Below are 21,073 nucleotides of genomic sequence, written 5' to 3'. Positions count from 1 at the left end.
ATTTGCTGAAAAATTATCTGGAATATTTTATCTCAGTTTTGTTTATATCATCTTTCCTTGAATCTTTAAACTTTTTCCCTAATATTCACACATAATAATTTTGTTTTTGTCTATTCATAACATCTGACCAGCTTTCTATTAAAGGGTGCATTTTGTTGATTCATAAGTTTTTTTTTTTAATATATTAAAGATTTTAACCCTTTGAGTATAGGTTGTAGGTAGCTTCACTACTTGGCTTTTCCCCTCCTTTTATTTGTTTCCTAAGAAAAAATTTAGGGAAAAATTTTTACAAAGTCAAGTCAACCAGTCTACGGCCATACCACCCTGAACGTGCCTGATCTCACCTGATCTCAGAAGCTAAGCAGGGTCGGGTCTGGTTAGTACTTAGTACTTGGATGGGAGACAAAGTCAAGTCAGCCAATCTTATTTATAGCTTTTACGTACAAAGTCCTTTTCCCATTCAAAGATGCGCATCTACCTATATTTGCTTTGAGTTAACTTACAGTTAAAAAAAATAGTTAATTCTTATTCCCTCTGGAAATATTTTCAGGAATGGTGTGAGAGGGAGCACTAACAGTTTACTTTCCTGGTGCCTCAACACTGCTGAATGAATAATCTTTCCTTTCTGCAATGGTTTTGTAATGCCTCTTTTATCACATGGTCAGCCCATAGTTGTCTGCTAGTTTGCATGTAACCTGCTGTGCTCAGAGTGTCTGGATTAACTTTCCCAGTGGGAGGCAGCTGTAGGCAGCTTGAGGACTCCCTGAGCAGCAAACACAGTTCCCTGAATATGGTGGGTGGCCAAAAAGGTCTTGTATGAAATGAACAATTAATGAGTCATTCATACACCTGGGAAAGTTTAACTGGAAGATAAACAAGTGTCTGTCCTGACTGGTTAAATGTTTACCTTTTGGGGAAAGGGTGCCACGACTGATAGGATTTCTAGTGACCCCAACAGGTTATGATTTTCCCTTCTATCGCCCTACTGTTCTGATCCAGTTACTTCCATCTTCGGAAAGCAATAATGGTTTCTTATGGGCCTTAGGATTAGGAATAAATTCCATATCATTGTCATTCAATAAACTCATCATTTTCCAAGGATAGTTATGACGCAGCTGGGTCACTGTTTCTCATAATTTGAGTCCTATAAAGGACACCTTTAAAAAGAAAACAATCTCCACACACCTTCAGTGATGTCTTAAATTGTATTTATAAAAGTATCATTTCAATAAACTACATATTCTTATAGGTGCATGGCAAAAAAACGGGTAGTGGGATCATGGCTGAATGATATTCATATGACCCAGAATATGCATCATATTAACATGATATTAATTTCTTTTAAAAATATCATTAACTGAAGCAAAACCACAAATTCCATGGATTTTACAGAAAACTCGGAGATCCCTGGAGTAGGAGTCCCACTTCCAGTCTAACAAAACAGAAATTGCTTTCCCATAAGCCACATCCAACCCTCAAAGTCTGCCCTCTTTTTAAGCAGTTTGGATGCCTACCTTGTCTTCAATGCTCAACTTAAGTGTGAATAATCACTAAACTGGATGTGAACTAATCTCCATATGCTTATAACCATTACAGAACTGTAAAACCAAAATGAAATACGAACAAAGCTATAAAACCAATGTTTCAAATAACTTTATTTAATGAGACAGATGATATTGTCTTGCTGAACAAAAATGTCTGCTCACCTTGTAAACACAGTACTGATGTGTGCTAGGAACAGGGTTTTTTTTTTTTTTTTTTTTTTTTTTGTTGTTGTTGTTGTTGGTTCTACATGCCCATACTGAGTGAACAGACTTATCAGAATTAGTTCATTTCTTCAACCATTAATCTTTATTTTTTATTTCAAGAAATCTTTAGAAACTAAACAGCAGCTTATCAGCCCATCAGGATTTTCAACAACAACACCAGCTCTAAACATCCAAACATTCTAAAGAACTTGCTTCTGGAAGCTGATATGTACAACTAAGCTGATATTTGCTTTATAGGTTTTAATAAACCACTTTCTCTATACCACTATGAAAGGAGAACTATTTCGGTACCAAAGAGAAATGGCTTCAGGATGAAAGAAAAATCACTCAAAGTAGTTACTTAAATATTTTAAATGAAAAAAATTCTAAATATCACAATTTATATTCTATATCACTTACAATCTGAGTGCAGAGAGGCTGTGCGGTAAGTCCAAGAGCTTAATTGTAACAGGGACACTTGCTGCAAAATTTTATGGAACGAATTCTCCAAATTTTATAGGAAAATATTATACAGGACTCTTAGGTTGCTCAAGACTCTGTTTCCTAATAGTTTTTGAAAGCTGTTGACTTTTAGAAATGAACATGTTGATCTGGGTGTAAAGGAGGAGGATATGCAGAAAACAGAAGAGATGCCAATTCACAATGCAGCAGGCAATTAATTAACAAGAGTCGTGCTCCTTGAAACATATGATGGAAGAGATCTAAGAATCTTGGAATAACAGAAGATGTATTTCTTTCAAGTTACTTTACTTGTGTGATTTCTCCACCAGAGTTAAATCAATGGATTAGATGTTGGGGTAAGGCACTAGTTCCCAATCGGGGGCAATTTTGCTTCCAGAGGACATTTAGCAATGTCTGGAGGCATGTTTAAATGTTAAACAGTGGGGAGGTGGCACCTGGGTGGCTCAGTCGGTTAAGTGTCTGACTTCAGCTCAGGTCATGATATCATGGTTCGTGGGTTCAAGCCCCATGTTGGGCTCTGTGCTGACAGCTCAGACCCTGGAGCTTGCTTCGGATTCTGTGTCTCCCTCTCTCTCTGCCCCTCCCCTGCGCCTGCTCTGTCTCTCTCTCTCTCTCAAAAATAAATAAACATTAACCAAAAAAGTAAAAACTATGTCACAGCTGTGGAGAGAAGGCATCCTCTTTGCATCTAATGGATAGAGGTCAAGGATGCTGCAAAACATTTTACAATGCACAGGACACACCCCACAGCAATTATCCAGCCAAAGATGTCAATAGTACTTAGGTTGAGCAACTCTGGATTAAGGTATCCAAAGGCAAAGGACTGTATCTGGGCTGTATTCTTGTGTGGCTAGGGCTTGTGTGATGGGCTATACCCTTGCGTATCTATCCTCCTGCTTCACACACATACACATGCACATGTACACACATGTGCAATCATCAATTTATTGTTACAAGGCCACAAGAACTACCTTGAATCCTCCCAGATAGTCTCCTGGAATACAAGTTAGTCACAGGAAGGTCGAGTTAGAGGGTTTTGCATTGAGCCAGTCACACAAGACCACTACTGAAGGAACACATAAAATGAACAGTTAAAAGCATAGCAGGATTCATTAGTTCATTTATTCACTTATTCAGCAAACTTTTGCTGGGCACCCACATGTGCCACTCTGCTAGGCATGATGATGATACACAGTGAACACCACCAAACCTGGCCCCTGCCCTCATGGAGCTTACAGCCTATGGGAGACTACAAAGGCCACCAAGAAGAGGCCAGTAAAATGAGAGCTCCAGAAACGTACCCAGTTGAGGAACATTCACACAGCACCTTGAGAAGCTTTTATGTAAGTGTAATTTCATTTGAATCACACAATAAACCTGGAAACAGGCTTTATTCCCTTCATAGAGGTTAAATACATGCCCAAGGTCACACAGTTTATAAATGGCAGAGCTTCAGTTAAGTGACACAGAGGTCCCTGTTCTAATGTTCTACAGAGTAGGTATGCATATAGGCACTTTTGCTTGATTGACCTGGAATTTCCACTCCTGAGTCTCACCAGGCATACAGGTATTGTCTTTCCCTTTATGAAAAAATGCCCCCCCCTTTCTACATCTTTTTGCTTATGTAATAATACCTGGGTATGATTTTCTAGATGTTTTCACGTATATATGCCTTGCGTTCCTAATTGGATTGTAAACTGACCTGCAGGGACCAGATCTTCCATTTCCTTTGCAACCTTTGCAGTACTGCAGTCACCCAATAAATGCCTGCTGCATGAATGAACCTGTAGAGATAAAAATACTTTATGGTATCCCCATTTATTGGTTTCATGCTTTTATTTTGCTTTGTGATAGGACTGTACATTATAAGCTTCCAGAGGGCAGAGGAAATGGCTTGGTGCTTTCCTTACACTCAGCAGGCACCATGCAAAATTTGATCCTCGCATGCCTTTTTGATGGTCTGGATAATATTAGAACACTGGAGTGTTTTTGTGTATCTAAGGACCGAGGTTGTCAGCCTCTCTGCGGCGGGGAATGTTCCTTCCTTTCCACAGTAAGCTCCCCTGGCGCCTAGGACAGGGCTAGATGACTGCAGAAGCCCCCTCCCCCGCACGCTCCCTCCTCCCCCTCTCCCCCCTTAGTTTTATCGGTAAGGAGGCCGACTGCAAAAATGGTAAGCTCTTGCATAACCCCAGACCTTGCAAGGAAATGAGCAAAGTGGAAGGGGATTTGAAGGCAGGTCAGAAATGGCCTGGATGAGAACACTGAGGCTTGCTTCTCTCTGACCTGCAGGACCCCAGCCGGGCGCCGCCCGCAGTCAAGGGGCCCGGGAGGCAGCCCTCCCGCCCCTCGCGCCCCCGGGAGCTGTCCAGACGGCCCCGCCCGCGCCTACCTGGGCACTCACCCGCGCCGCGCGGCCTCTCCTCCTCCCACCCCGGCCGCGGGAGCCCGGCTCGGGCCTGCCCCGCCGCCGCCCCGCCTCTGAGAAGCCCCGCGGGCGGCAGCGCTCGCAGCCTCCTCCGGGCCCGCCAGACCGCGCCGGGCGCGCCGGGGGCGGCCAGGCCAGGCTCGGCGGGGCTCGGCGGGCTCGCCCCCGGCCGGGCGCCTGCAGGGGGCGCGGGGACGGCCCCGCCCCGCCGCCTTCCCTCTCCCTCCCGGCTCCCTGGATCCGCGCCGGGAGGAAATGATGTGTTGCTGCCTGGTTAATCACAGCTCCAGACACTCATTGGCCGAGCGCTCCGCAGCCACTTCCTTCTCCTCCTCCTCCCGCTCCTCCCGCTCCGGCTCCTGCTCTTTGCAGCCGCCGCCGCCGCCGCAGCCTCCCCCTCCGCGCCGGGGGAACTTTTCTACTCTCAGTGACCGTCTCCCCCGCCGCCCCTCGGGCGAGCCTCCCCCCCGGGCCGCCCGCCCCGCCCGCGGCCGCCCTCCAAGCCCGTGCCGCTGCGCCTCGGGAAGTTTATTCCGACCGCCCTCCTCCCCTTCCTCCTCCTCCTCCTCCTCCTCCTCCTCCTCCTCCTCCTCCTCCTCCTCCTCCTCCTCCTCCTCCTCCTCCTCCTCCTCTTCACCCCGCCTCCCCTCCCTCCCCCGGCTCTTTCCCCCGGGTGGCTGCCGCTGCCGCCGCCGCCGCTGCCAGGCTGCTCCTCGGCCAGCCGCGCCGGCCCGAGGGCTGGGGAGCCCGTGGCCGCACGCACCGCCCGGCTGCAGCCGCCGCGGCCGCCGCTCGGGGCCGGCCGCCGGCCCTCGGCCCCGCAGAGTTCCGGGCTCTCTCGCCGGCTGCACCGCCCCGCCCCGCCCCGCGCCGCGCCGCGCCGCTCCGCGCCGACCTGCAGCGCCCGGCTGGCTCGCACTCCGCCTCCCGCGGCTCAGCCCCGGCCGCGGCGGGACCAGAGGTGAGGGCAGGTCGCCGGCCGCGCCGCGGGACCCGGGAGGACCGTGGGAGGAGGGAGCCTGGCTGGAGAAGAGGCTGGGATTGGGGGTGGGAGGGTGGGCGTCTGCGGTGCCTCCCCCTCGCTTTCATTCCTTTCTCCCCCAAGCTTCATCCACTCTCGGTGGGGGAAGCAGCCGCGGAACAAAACTGTCTTGCTTTGGGCCTGAACTGCTGGTGGGATATGGGAGAGGACAGAGGCATGGAGTGGGGGGTCTCTGGTTTGCGGAGTGTGCGCGTGTGCCTCTGTGTGTGTGTGTGTGTGTGTGTGTGTGTGTGTGTATGTGTGTGTGTGTGTGTGTGTGTGTGTGTGTGTGTGTAGTGAACTCCTTCAGGGTGTGCGCCTCTGACTTGTAAATCGATCTGGCCGCCTGGCCACGGGCTCACCTTCCCAGCTGAGCTTGGTACGGAGTGAAGGGATGGGCTAATCACCCCCACCCTCAAAATATCCGTCTCTTCCAAGAGGAATTTTCTGCTGGAGAGACAGCCAATAAACTCTGCTCAACTCCCTCCCGCCCTCCGTTCTTCCTAGCTGCAGTTTCAAAAAGCTTCAAAGCCAGGAATGTGGGATTCATCTCCCGATCCCCAGAAGGCAAATGTGGTTACAGATGTTGCACGGTACTTTGCCAAGTTTAAAACCCTTCCTTCAACACTGTAACCAAAACAGTGAGGCTAGAACCTTGGGCGCGCTGGGGAGAGATGTGGGGCCTCTGGGGCCGCTGGATTCACTAACTTCCTTCGGGTTCTAGGCTGGCTTAGGTCTGTCCAGTTTGCGCCAGACATGTCTCCCCTCCTCCCCTCATTTCCCTGGAGTTTTGAACGCTCCTTGCATGGGAGAAACGCTGTAGAGGAAACTACTTAAGGAAGAAAACATTCCACTTAGTAGCAGAAGAAAAGTCTTGGTTTAAAAGTTGTGCTTAATTTGGCTTTTAAAGAGAGGTAGTGAAGTAATCAGTGGATTTGTTCATTTTATTGGGCTTTCTTTTCTTTCTTTTTTGAGGTGTGTGTGTGTGTGTGTGTGTGTGTGTGTGTGTGTGTGTGTGATGGGAGTTACGTGATGAGAAAAAGGACTGATCTCATACATAGTTTGTATATTTTTGAAAAGAGGCCCTCTAATTGTGACTTAGATATAACCCAGTGGTTTTAAAGAATCCTGTCCCAGAGATGCAGACTGCTCTGACAGCCCAAGGGAAGGCGGTGGCAAAAAATAGACACCACCTCCCTTTTCCCCCAAAAAAATTCTTCCTGGAAAGGTGGTGTTAAGAAATTTCAGAGATGGGCTGATCCAAGTGGCAGGCCTTAAATGGAAACACTATAGTATGTCTTGGCACTTGTCTCTGGAGCTGGGTGGCTGGCCAGGGGCCCGGGCTTGGGCAGCCAGCAGACATTAGACTTGTGCTGACCTCAGGCACTGGTCTGGCCATCCAGCTTTACAGTATGCCTAAGTGTGAAATATGGACCTCACCTATTTCACTGATGGGGACGTGGGTCAGGAAGTTATCTTAAGGCCTGGACGGGACTTGGACCATCTGGCTTCTAAGACCAAATCCCGTTTTTTGTGATTTAGTTGTTTTTTTTGTTTTCTGGCCTGGAACAAAAACCAAAAACAAAACGAAAGTCTTTTGAAGCTGAAAAGTGCAGGCCTTAAATTGATGGAATTGTGCGGTGGGTAATAGCATTGCTACTGTCACCTCTCATGCAAACACTCAAAGGTGGTGAATGAGGTTGCAATAAATTCTGGATAGCTGGCAAAAATCAAGGGCTGGAATGGGTATGGATGGGGTTCATGCTCATTTTCTGGTGGTTTGGGCGAATTTTACGTGAAATGGTGAGAGTGGTTTTGAATAAAATTTGATTTGGGTAGTAGTTTTACAACTTTTGTACCTTGGAAGAGAGTGATTATTTGAATCTGAGTAAGTTTCTTGTTATCTCTAAGTAATTTAAAAGAATATTAAGGATGCCGAGTAGAGATCGAGGAGTATGCCTTATTTGGGAATGTAATTAATTTCAGAAGTGGGGGACTTAATGCCATTACTAGCATTGTAATGATTTTTTTTTTAAAGTAGTGATTTACTAAATTTTCTGCATCTGTCCATGGAACAGCTAACAGTGATTGAATCGGTAGATAGAGACGATGCCTCTATCTTATTCTAGATTTCCCTGAACTAATACTGTGATGATCATGATAGACTTCTAGGTAAGGTTAGATCAAGTAGTCCAGCCTTCTGGGGGAGGAAGGGACAGGGCAGAAATGCATTTGAAAAATGATCCTGTGATTCAAGGTCATGAGGTGAAGATGGGATCAACGTGTGTGTGTGTGTGTGTGTGTGTGTGTGTGTGTGTCTCAAAAGTACTTTAGACAAAGAGGAGCGAGGACTGGGAACTGTCCTCTGTGCATGTTCTTCTCTTGGATCCCTGCACCTTGTTTTATTTTTATGTGAAGAGATCTAATGCACAACTTGGTAGAAATTGGAGAGAAGGAAACTATTAATGGTAGCAAAACCCACTGATAAGTTTTGAGTGAATTTAATGACAGATATGACGGTGAGCTCTGGACATGTGTGAGGTACCATGCTCAGCTCTTTACATGCATTTTTCATTACATGCTCACAACAACCATATGTTTTTATCATTATTTCAGGCGTTTATGGTAAGAAATTGAGGCTTCTCAAGATTGAGCGAGTTGTCCTCATTGTAGAGCTGGTCAGTACTGGACTGGGGATTTGAACCAGGAGTTTGTGAGACTCTGGAACCCATGTTCTTGGGCACTTTTGCCAGTGTTTGCCAAATTTCACTGGCTCATACACTGTCTTCATGAGTTTACCATGGCTAAGTTTCAGTCTATCAATCATTTAGTATTTTTCTTTAAAGCAGTGATTGACCTTAAAAAAAGAACCCTAAAAGATGTCATCTTTTAAGAGGAAGCACTATTTCACTGCCATATTTGGAAAGCCAACTCCCTTTTTGGTAATAGAACATAAAGATGCACTTAAACTAAAACCCCAAATACAGGACAGTGATTACCTGGTGTGTGTTTGCGTGTGTGCATGCGTGTGTGTGTGTGTGTGTGTGTGTGTGTGTGTTTTGCAAGAACCTGGGGATCAGGGTGGAGGAGGTAGGTAGATGATAGAGCGTGGGTGACATTCTGGTTTTTGGGTTGAGCGGTGGGTTCAAAGGTGCTGATTTTATTTTTAGACTTTATAGCCTGCATACATAATACATATTTTTGTTTTGTGAAAAGATAAAATTAAACACATGACTATTAACATAATGATTACTTGGGGAATATTTCACCACACTATTCTGACTACAGACTTAGCTTGGTGCTTGTGTGAATGAAGTAGGCATGCAAATCTGTTGGCCGATTGGTGAGACCCCAGGTGATAATTTTAAAGCAAGCTGATTGTTGTCATACCTGAATGAGATTGCTGTATGTCCCCTCTATTCTGCTGCCACATGCATTTCAATATTGTGACTAAAATAATAGCATGGGCTGCAGCATGGTTTCTCTTGACTGTGGTTATGGGAGACTTGGGCTTAGCTGAAGCTGGCACTTGTCAGCCTCACCTTGTCGCCTACATCTAGTGCTCAGGATGGGACAAAAAATGCTGTCATGAAGTGTTAACAACGCTTTCCTTTTTACCCAGTGGGTAAGTATGGCCATTCCGAATGGGAAGCTGGTGTTTAAGTTAAAGCAAAGCCTGGGTAAAATGTTAACAGCATTAAACTGGTGAGGCTGGGAAATAAAGCCATCAGAGATTTTAATTGGAGTCCACATAGTCCCTTGTTTTATTTTCCCAAGCAAGTATTGGGCACTGCGGCTTTATTCCTGGAAATGAGAATTTGAATTCGGTTTCCTGGTACAAAATGCCTTCTTTGATCTCTTGGAGTGAGAACTTTGTGTTTCTTTCTGTGGCCAATTTCAACTCTCAGAAGGACCAAGTGGAAGGTTTACCTCTTCTTTTTCAGCAGTTGGCCATAGACTGCTCTTGCTTGCCGGGCTAGTTTAAGAATCAGAAGTTCCAAAGTGGGATTTGTCTGTTGGAAAGGGCATTCAAATAAAAGATTCCTTTTGAAAGAGCTTCATCAGGATGGTGTGGTTGGCAAATCATGGCCTTTGGTTCCGATGGGAGGTAGTTTTGCTTGACCTTATGTTCCCCAAATGAACTAACGAGACCTAGCAGATTCCTTTTTGAAGTTAAAACCGATACTTTCCCATCCCCAATATTCAAACTGCAGAGTCAAATAATATTCCTGTGCTCTTATATGCATTTGGGGAAATCTGAGCTTGTTTATATGTCTAAAGTCTCTTCTGTGATCCATGAGAGTTTTGTTTTTCAGAGCCACTACTCAGTTGTTTGATTTTTGGGTTTCAGCCTCTGACCAACATTCCACTTTGCCCATTCGGGTTGCTTCATTGTTTGCTCTGGGTACTTGGCCTTTATTTCTGTGACCAGGAAAGTGACACTGAGTTTTAGTTTTTCCAAATTTTTTGGAGGTTCATGCAGTAGGTTGAATTTGTTTTTTTGGATGATGAGGCAAGTTTAGGGGGTCCCCCTCTAGCATAGGTGTCCTGATAGGTTCTGCTCTTTCTCATCATAAGGCCAAGCCTTGGAGTCTGTCCCTTTGCATTGCCCTCCCCCCCCCCCCCACACACACTTTTGGGGACAGCCAAATCCTTCGGGGCTCAGAGTACTCTCATTACAGGAATCCTTCCTGGATTTTGTGTTTTGACATTTTCCTAGCATTTTATCATCTTTACTACTCATCCTGGGACTTGATTGATATTTTTGAGGGCAAGGACTTCAAGTTATTCATTCCTCCATTTATTTGTTGGACACAATTCATTGTTCTTCCCAGTTTAAAACCTTTCAAAATTCTTTCACTGAGCTCTTTGAGGGCAAGGACTGTGTCTTATTCATCTTTTGTATATGTTTTGCACCTAACACAATGCCTGGTCCAGACCACACAGTCAGTAAACCGTTTTTTTACTTGTTGAGAGACTAAATGGATGATTGCATATTAGAGAAGCAGACAAGCCCAGCACTCAGGGGGACAGCCTGAGAGAAGATGACCTCTGGTAAGACACAGAGGTCCTTAAGGATGAGTTTAGGAAATACTGTAACTTAGTGAATCATTTGAGTTTATGCTAACTTTTTTTTAAGGTTGTTTTGGATTTAAGGGCAAAAACCTTTTTTTTTGTTTTGTTTTTGGAAGAATATCTCAACTCATGCCTAATATACTACAGAACATGGAATCCTGTGTATATGGCTGGGACTCACTTTCTTGGATGAATTGACTCCTTCACTGACTTTCTCCTGTTGTGCCTATTCACAAACGGTCGACAGTGAAAACAGCATGGTAGGCAGTGCTCTTGTGAGAGGTGGAATGTGGACGACCTCTTTGGACGATGGATGGAATTCAGAGTGAACTTCTCTTTTGATAGGTTTTAAGGGCTGATTTGAGTGGGCGTGCCATGTAGACCTTTTCTGCTTGAATACTTGATAGCGGGGTGCCTTGCTCATCTTTGAAAGCCGGGATGGGTCTTTGCTAGCCTCCATGCAGCATGGATGACATTGAAAATAAGATGGTTCTGGGGCACCTGGCTGGCTCCGTCAGTAGAGCATGCTACTCTTGATCCTCAGGGTCACGAGTTCAAGCCCCACATTGGCTGTAGAGCTTACTTAAAAAATTGTAACAAAAGAAAATAAGAGTGCTCTAGTTTTTATTTTTCCTTTTTAGGCAATTATGAAAGAATTATTGATTGAACCTCTAAAAATAACCTTGAGTTTGATAGGAAATGTACAGAGGGGATAAACGAACATAGGGGTAGTCTTAGGCAAAGCTGGATATTAGATGTGGGATGGTACTTGGAGTTTGAAGACGGTGGGTACTGAGAAAGATGTGCAATGAAAAGAACTTGAGGAAAAGCATTCAGGTGTAGAGGGGATGAGTTGAGGTTATGTTTCTTTTTTTTTTTTAACTGTCTTTAATTTTTTAAAAATTTACATCCAAATTAGTTAGCATATAGTGCAACAGTGATTTCAGGAGTAGATTCCTTAGTGCCCCTTACCCATTTAGCCCATCCCCCCTCCCACAACCCCTCCCGTAACCCTCAGTTTGTTCTCCATATTTATGTCTCTTCTGTTTTGTCTCTCTCCGTTTTTGTATAATTTTTGCATCCCTTCCCTGTGTTCATCTATTTTGTATCTTAAATTCCTCATATGAGTGAAGTCGTATGATATTTGTCTTTCTCTGACTAATTTCGCTTAGCATAATACCCTCCAGTTCCATCCACGTAGTTGCAAATGGTAAGATTTCATTCTTTTTGATTGCCGAGTAATACCCCATTGTATATATATACCACTTCTTCTTTATCCGTTCATCCATCGATGGACATTTGGGCTCTTTCCATACTTTGGCTATTGTTGATAGTGCTGCTATAAACATTGGGGTGCATGTGTCCCTTCAAAACAGCATGAGGTGATATTTTCAACCAAGTTAGGAATTGAAGCTGTTGATGAATGACATTATGCTCTTGGTGAAAACATAATGTGCTTGACTGATCATTTTCCTTATGTTATAGGTTAATACTTATAAGTAAATACCACTAAGAAAGCTGGAGCTTTGGGGCTTGTAACTTGATGTCAGGGACTTACACAAGGAAGAAGGAACATCCAGTATGAAGAAAAAGTGTAGGTGGTTATCTAGAGTTACCTTTACCTTCCTTTTGAGAATAAAGAACATGGTAAGGAGAAGTGTGCCCAGTGATATTTTCTTTTTTTTTTTTTTAACGTTTATTTATTTTTGAGACAGAGAGAGACAGAGCATGAACGGGGGAGGGGCAGAGAGAGAGGGAGACACAGAATCGGAAGCAGGCTCCAGGCTCTGAACCATCAGCCCAGAGCCTGACGCGGGGCTCGAACTCACGGACCGCGAGATCGTGACCTGGCTGAAGTCGGACGCTTAACCGACTGCGCCACCCAGGTGCCCCAACCCGGTGATATTTTCTTAAATGTGTTTTGAACTTGGAAGAACTGAACTGTTGTGTGCAACAGGTGGCAAGAACCAATATTCTCTTATTTTATGAGTATGGCCTAGTAAAAAATGGAAAGTTTGAATCCCTGGAGATTATATGAACATAAATGTTCTATTTCAGTGTTTTGAAAGCATTTTCTACTCTCAGCAATACATTTTTTACATCATGACTGAGTACACACACATACACACATGCATATTAAAAATAAGGCTGAATTATATTTTTTATAAAACAGTACAGTAGTGGGGCACCTGAGTGGCTCAGTTGGTTAGGCGTCGGACTTCAGCTCAGGTCATGATCTTGCAGTTTGTGAGTTCGAGCCCCATGTCAGGCTCTGTGCTGACAGCTCGGAGCCTGGAGCCTGCTTCATATTCTGTGTCTCCCTCTCCTGCTCATGCTCTGTCTCTCTCTGTCTCTCAATAATAAATAAACGTTAAAAAAAATACAGTAGGGCTTCCTAATTTCTAGTCAGTTTTTTTTATGTTAATTTTTGAGAGAGAGTGTGAGAGAACCTGGGGAAGGGCAGAGAGAGGGAGACAGAGGATCTGAAGTGGGCTCTGAGCTGACAGCAGAGAGCTTTATGTGGGGTTCAAATTCACAAACCATGAGATCACGACCTGAGCTGAAGTCTGACACCCAACTGTCTGAGCCACCCAGGCATCCCTCTGGTCAATTTTTATAAAAAAAAATCTGGTCTTGGGGTGCCTGGGTGACTCTGTCCATTAAGCAGCGACTTTGGCTTAGGTCATGATCTCACAGTTCGTGCGTTCAAGACCCACATAGGGCTCTGTGCTGACAGTGTAGAGTCTGCTTGGGATTCTTTTTCTCTCTCCTCTCTCTCTGCCCCTCCCCAACTTACGCCTTCTCATTCTCTCAAAATAAATAAATAAACGTAAAAAAAATTCTGATCTTTATTGACTAAATTGATTTCACAACTTGCTGATGGATTTTAGCCAGGAGTTTGGGAACAAAACAAAAACAAAAACCTTCTAGATATTGTGGAAATCAGCCTTAATTTGTTTGTTGGACATTTGCTAACCTGGATGAGAATTTTGTTTTTCTTTTTGTATGAGTCTCAGTTATTCTCCAGATGGCCTGGGCCCTTCTGCTCTCCCACCGTTCCCCCCGAGCCATTGTTCTTTTCTCTGTGTAGGGGTCTTTGCGTGTTTCTCCATATCAGATTAAAGTGACTAATATGTGCTTTGGACCAGCTCCAAGAGGGTATCATCATCTTGATCCTAATCAGCATCAAAGGTGGGGCTAATTAATTTAAGCTGGTAGCAGGAGCCACTTAGCTCCCTGTTTGCTAAGATTATATTTGAATGGGATGGTGACTCTCAGTAATAAGGGGACATTGGGAGTCCCTTTTTAGGTCACCTGTACCAAAAGGATGGGAGAGAGGTAGAGAAGATCACCCGATACAGTTATTGTTCACAAACACAAAACAAGGTTAGTAGGGGACAACTCTTTGCATTTAAAGATGTAAGAGCTTAATTGGTGGCTGCAGTCACCATTGTTGTCATTGTCCTTACCGTTTTTTTTTTTTTCATTGTTCTTATCATTAAAATCTTCCTGCCTTGCTGCCCATCCTTCATCATTTCCCCTCTTCTTCTTCTTTTATTGAGCATTTGTCAAGTCTTCCTGTCCTTGGGGCTGGGCATGGAGAGTACAGTAAAATAAAGTAGATCTTCAGCTGCACTTGAGGAAGGGATTGAAGAGTTGCACATCTAACTATAAACGGCAGAAGGCCAAGTACCTTGGTCACAAGATACAGAGGGATAACGATCACACAACACCTTTGAGGAAGTGACTGTTTGGCTGGCCTTGGAAAAAGGTACCACTTTGATGTTATCCTTTTGAGAGAGATCCGTCTATGTATAGGTTGTGGAGTAGGCAACCTGTCAAAACCAGGGAACGGGGCAAGTAAGTACGAGGTAGTTGGCTTTTGTTTAAGAGCCAAGTTGTATAAAAACATAGTTGCCCATGTTTTCGTCGCTAGACTCAGACTCACTGCCTTGAGGTGCAGCTTCTCAGAGAGGCCTCGTGCCCTGAGACAATTGGAAGGAGTGGCCGACTCACGTCTGGCTATGCGCTGATTCCACAGTCAAAGTTAAGTCCAATGGTGGGTACCATTTAAACGGCTCTGTTGTACCCCCTCCCCCACATTATTTGTTTACTTTTTCTGCCGAGTGTGTATGGTAACTCCTGGAAGTCAAAAGCCTCAGGATGTGACGTGGCTGTGTAGAGTATACTAAAATGAGCAATGTAGAGGAAAGATTCGAAAGGAAGCCTTAGGGCCAAATGAAGGTTTATGTTGAACGCCAGGCTAACGATTTTTGACTTGATCCTAAAACAGCAACTGTAACGGAACATCTGTAACGGAGGCCCTGGTCAGGCCCCTTACTTGCATTCTCTCATTTATCGCTCACACCCACACTCTAAGGTACCTACTTTTATTACCCCATTTTACAGAAGGAGAACCTGAGACTCAGAAGGGTGATGGAAAATGTCTGTAGTCATACATCTGAACTTTAACTTAGGCTGTATGTTCCAAAGTCACTTGCTGTAAAGCAGGGTTTGAAAACTGGTGGCCCCCCGGACTGACTACACCTGAGAGTTATGCCCTGTCAGATTGCGCCTGTGAAACATTTTACTTGTTTTCTTTTTGAAATGGTTGCCATTGTTTAAATATGGGGAGATTTCCTGTAAGAAGTTCCAATTTCCACCTTCTTCGGCAGAACTGCAAGCCCTGGCCGCCCGAGACCTGCATTCCTGCAGGAACCTGCCAGAGCCCCTTGTGATTCTGTCTGTCTGAGCGGACATGTGTGCTCTGTTTGCCACAGTCCCGGCTCACCCTGTTTTCTCCCAACACTGAGGCCCAGCCTCACCTGCCATTGTTCCTTTATTCTCTTAGCCTGCTCACTCTTACATCCTAACTTTACCTTGTCCCTACAGGCGTATGGGTTTGAAACCTCTGGTATCTATAGCCTTCTGTATAGCCTGTTAGATAGCCACAGATTAGTGGGAAGGGTAGAGGCCCAGCAGCCAAGGGAAATGAGGGTAGGTACAATTAGGGGTTTGGCCTTCGGCGGGAGAAGCCACAAGGTGAACAAATCATTTTTGTGAAGAAAGGAAGGGTGCGTGGGAGGCGGAAGTATCTGACGTATGGAACATGGATGGCTGAGAAAAAGGTGTTGATCTTCAAACGAAGGGGTGAGAGGAGCTGGTTTCGAGTAGGGCTTGTATTGGGGTTCAGGTTCTGGTGGAGTAAGCACATAGAAGAGGGCTTCCTTGAGGCTCACGTCAAGTTGGAAGTATGACACTGGAACCGGCAGATAAGGGGTTGGCACTGTGGCTCTTAGATCCGTGTGAGAGGACGCCATCCTGGGACATTTGGATCTGGGGGAGAAAGGTCCCATTTGGAAACAGCAAGAAGTGGGCTAAGGTCTGAATGATAAAATGAACCAGTTGCAAACAGCTCAAAGTCTCTTATTGACTTTTTTGGGGGTCAAGTGCCTTATCTTGCAAATAAATCAAATGTTTACCTTAAAAAAGGATACAGTAACAGTCTTCAAGTTTTGAACACGGGACCTGATAAACAGCTCATGGAATCAAAGACTGTTCTACTGTTTGAAGGATGACACCTGTACTTTATGTTTAGGACTATTTCACTGAGCTTAAAATAGGCAAAAGAAAAAAAAAAAAAAAAAAGAAAAAAAAAAAGAAAAAAAGAACCTGACAATGATTTTTTTTCTTTTTTTAATATCACAGGTGATAGAAAAAGTGGTTGCTGTAGCCCTGAGATGGGGAAAGCAATGCCAGAAGTGAATGACTTCTTTTGAGATTTATTCTTTTAGCCTGTTTGGCATGGAATGTCCTTTTCAAATTACAGATGAGGGTTTTTTTGTTTGTTTTTTGTTTTTTGTTTTGTCTTCTTATCTTGGCTTGTTTGTTTAGGATTCCCTCCAGCTCATTGTTACTTCATCGGTGCTCCTCCGATGGTGCTCCTCTGAGGTCCTCCTCAGGTGCTCTCCTTCTCCCACTTGGTTCCTGGTTGGTCCCTGAAGGTCTTAACGGTGTAGGACATTCTAAGCACAGGTGGAGTGAATCTTTCACAGATGTGGATATTTAGCATGAAAATCTTCCAGGAGGGCATTTCCTTTGTTCTCATACTTTTATTTTAGAAAACATTTTTTACTATTTTTTGTTTTATTTTATTAAAAAAAATTTTTTTCATGTTTATTTAGTTTTGAGAGAAAGAGAGATGGAGCGTGAGCGGGGGAGGGGCAGAGGGAGAGGGAGTATCAGAATACAAAGCCAACTCCAGGCTCTGAGCTGTCAGCAGAGAGCCCTATGTGGGGTTCGAACTCACGAATCCTAAGGTCATGACTTTAGCCGAAGTTGGACGCTTAACCACCCGAGCTACCCAGGTGCCCGTTCTCATACTGTTTTTAAATTAAGCTTTTTATTTTAATTCCAGTACAGTTAATACACGGTATTGTGTTATTCTCATACCTTTTGTCTCAGACATTATTGTCTCCTTTTTGGGCCACATGACTCTAAAAAAATCACATTGGTGTTTTTATTTCTAATTCATAGCTTTATTTTATCACATGAGTATGTTAATATGGGTTCCCATGATTTTTTTCTTAAAAATAAAATATATACTTTTTTTATAATAGCTTATGTTTTAGAGACGTCATTTATGTTGTATTACATGTGCTCCGTACAAGATTTGAAGTGTAGGAAGGTAACTTTTGTCCTCCAGACTTCTCCTTTCTCTTCCTAAGGAAATACCATCATTAAAACTAATTGTAGGGGCACCTGGGGGGCTCAGTCGGCTAAGTGATGGACTCCGTTTCGGCTCAGGTCATGGTCTCACAGTTAGTGAGTTTGAGCGCCCAGTAGGGCTGCACAGCTTGTAGCGTGGAGCCTGCTTGGGATTCTCTTTTCCTCTTTCTCTGCCCCTCCCTTGCTCACACTCCCCGTCTGTCTGTCTCGAAATAAATAAATAAACTTAAAAAAGAAACTAATTGTATATCCTTCCGGTGATCATCTTTACATTTACAACCATACACTAATGTGTTTTTCTTATAAATACAGTATCATAGTGTGCATATTTCAGTTTTGTACCTGGCTTTTTTCACTCAGTTTATCTTGGAAATCTTTTCCTATTGGTATGAGCAGTTTCCTTATTCTTTTGAAAGGTATTCCATAGTGTGGGTGTTTCATAATTTATTTAACTAGTCTTTTACGTATTTTAGGTAACATTATGTTACAATGTTGCAGTGACAATTTTCACATATGCTACTATGCGCGTCTATAGATTGGTTTATATGTAGGTGTAGATGTACCTGTCTGTCTGCTGTATATCTGAGGGTAAATATCAAAGACTGGAATTACTGAATCTAAGGGTTTTTACATTTTATTTATGTATGTATGTATGTATTTATTTTTTAAATGTTTATTTCTGAGAGAGAGAGAGAGTGCACGTGAGAGCAGGGGAGGGGCAGAGAGAGAGGGAGACAGAGGACCCCAAGCAGGCTTTGCGCTAATCAGCACAGAGCCTGTTGCCTGGCTGGAGCTCACGAACCCTGAGATCACAACCTGAGCTGAATTCAGATGCCCAACGGACTGAGCCACCCAGGTACCCCTACATTGTAAATTACAGTAGAGGTTGTACCAAGAATTTAATTTTTGAGCTGTATTAGTAGAGCAAAGTGGCCTGGTGGAAATGACAGAGCAGCTCGCAAGACTCCAGCAGGGTCTGTTCTCCGGTGTAAACCAAGTTTATGGTCCAAGAAAGTCACTTTTCTGAACTTAAGTTTTCTTCGTGGTGCTTTTCTTTCCTCATCTGTTAGGAAGAGCATAGACTCAGCTGTTTCTAAAGTTTACTCATTTGTTGATTCTCTTTCAGTCTCCCTCCTTTTTGGTATTTCCGGTAAATGGAACCTGATGACTTTTTTTTTTTTTCTTCCCCTGTGTAAGTTTGAGTCTAAAGAACCCTGAGCTTTGGAAGCCTTGCTAACCACAGCTTTACTTTGATTGTTTTAAAGCACCGTGTCTGGTTTGTGCTTTATGTTAAAAGCAGAGCTTATGGAGCTGATTATCTTTGAGAAAAAAAATACAGTGAGTGGTAAGTAGGCATTTAGTGACCAAGAAACTCATATAGTCAGCTTTTTATTATTGATGAAGAATAGAGGCAATGGATTTTTAGACGTAGGGAAAAAAGTTTTATTTTTATAATAGGTTTTTAAAAAAGCAATAAGCCTATGATAGACAGTTTTCAAGAAACAGCAAAATTTTATTTATGATTTGGGAGCATACCAGAGTGGACTGCTTTTGATCTCTCAAAGTTTTTATAATCTGAAGAAGATACAATAGGGGATTACTGGGAATTTTGAGTTGTCTAGCTGGTGTAGCTTAATAAAATAGTTGGGTTTTCTGGCAGTTTCCAAATTAGATGATTTAAGAATTCAAACCCAAGTAAATAAAATTTAATATAAAATTCATGTTTTTTCCCATGCTGCATTTTTTCTTTAGAAATTGGCTCCCCCAGAATTAAGCAACATGCTTGGATTTTCCTTTCAAAGACCTAAAAATTTTGGACTGCTAGTATAAATGTAATTTTCCTTGAAAAGATTTTGAGCCCTTGGTTACTCATAAAAAAAAAAAAATACTAACACTCTTTAAATATACAAATTTATTCATCTAGCTGTAGAGTAGCAACAACAACAAAGAAGGAAACAACTTAAATGTTCTGTAATAACCTACATATATAACATTTATATGTATGTTATATACACACACACACACATTTTTATTAATAAAATGGAATATTATATAATCACCAAAAGTATTATCCTAGATGAATTTTCAGGGACAGATCTCACCTTAAATGGAACCTTCTCAAAAGAGGGTTTTGCTGGCTATCCCATCTAGTTAGATTCTTCCTCCTTTTCTGTATGTTACATATATACTACTATATATATATACACATATATATATATGTATACATATATGTACATATATACATATATATGTGTGTATATATGTATGTATATATATACATATACATGTATATGTATATACATATATACATATATACATATATACATATATACATATATACACACACACACACACACACACACACACACTACCAGTATCTCTGGGGTAAATACCAAGAACAGAGACTTTGTTTGGTATTCTGAGTGTACATGTGTATCCTGTGTCTAGTATATTGCTTTATTTTATTTTATTTTATTTAGGCACGCAGGAATTTTGGAATGAATAGACCATGAAGAGTATACAAAACAAAATTAAGTAGAAAAAGCGGGACACAAAAATGGTACAATTCCATATCCATAAATTGTATACAATTCCGTAAATGTAAGTAAACATAAAACATAGTACAATTCCACATTTGTAGTTACGTACGTATGGACGTAGAAAAAAAAAGACCAATAGGAAATAAATGGGAATATTAACAGTTACTGTCTTTGAGCTGTGGGTTGTGCCTAATTTTGAAGAGAAAAATCTTTTAATACAAATGGGTGAGGTAAATATTGGAAGATTATGTCACCTCAATAATGTATTTTACCCTTTCAGCATTAAAGGTGCTCACCTTACCTAAAATGATGTATTACAATACCACGGCCTTTTCTCCTCTTGAGTAAAATGTACTGTATCTTTGTAGCGTGACAGGTTTTATATCTACTTTAGAATTAAATTATGATCTGAGAGTTGCACTTTTAAGAAACTGGTTTTAATTTTACATCAGTTGAAGTTAAAGGGTAGTGAAAGTATATTAGATCTGGTACAAGTGTCTAATTATAATTATTGACACATTTTCAAATGCTCTCTTAAGTATGATACATTGCCCATGATTTTGACAGCTGTGACTACATTAAAGCTGTTGGAACACTCTTTGCACAAAGGTTTGTTTAAACTTAGAATTGTCGGAAGGATTCTTTGTAAAGTAGATGAACACAGATTTGGAGGTCAAATGGTGCTTTGTTTCCCACTGTGCCTGGTGATTTTAGTCTGTTAAATGTTAATCAGAAGATTATCTGGATTTAGTTTTCATTTTGAGAAAACTGGGATTTTTTTTTTGTATAGTATAAAAAAAAGGTGATGATACTCATTTGTGACTTGAATCTCTGCACTGTTCACTTAAATTCTACTTACTTCTCTTGCTAAAGGTCCCCAGCCACGAAACTCCAAAGCTTCAAACTTGATTCTGCATAACAACTTATTTTCTAAAGGTCTCCCTGGACCTTTCATGTATTATCTCCTTTGTGTGGCCACTCCTTCCTTCTATATAGATTTGTTGAGTAGCTACCATGTGCCAGGCACTGAGCTTATAACCATAAAAAG

General features: G+C 42.7%; 1 protein-coding gene and 1 pseudogene across 1 annotated transcript in view; one reads left to right on the top strand and one right to left on the bottom strand.

Moving 5' to 3' along the window:
* Window positions 1-4,995, bottom strand: part of LOC101091548 — a 55,264-nt pseudogene extending 50,269 nt beyond the window's left edge.
* Window positions 4,996-5,547: 552 nt separating this feature from the next.
* Window positions 5,548-21,073, top strand: part of ACVR1 (activin A receptor type 1) — a 140,390-nt gene continuing 124,864 nt past the window's right edge. The window contains exon 1 of the mRNA XM_023259334.2: window positions 5,548-5,620. The gene's annotated coding sequence lies outside the window, so the exon portion shown is untranslated. The remainder of the gene's footprint in view (window positions 5,621-21,073) is intronic.

This window comes from Felis catus, chromosome C1, assembly GCF_018350175.1.
Source record: "Felis catus isolate Fca126 chromosome C1, F.catus_Fca126_mat1.0, whole genome shotgun sequence".
NCBI classification, from domain to species: Eukaryota; Metazoa; Chordata; class Mammalia; order Carnivora; family Felidae; genus Felis; species Felis catus.
The sequence above is the reverse complement of the archived record's forward strand: the minus strand, read 5'-3'. Positions and strand labels throughout refer to the sequence as shown.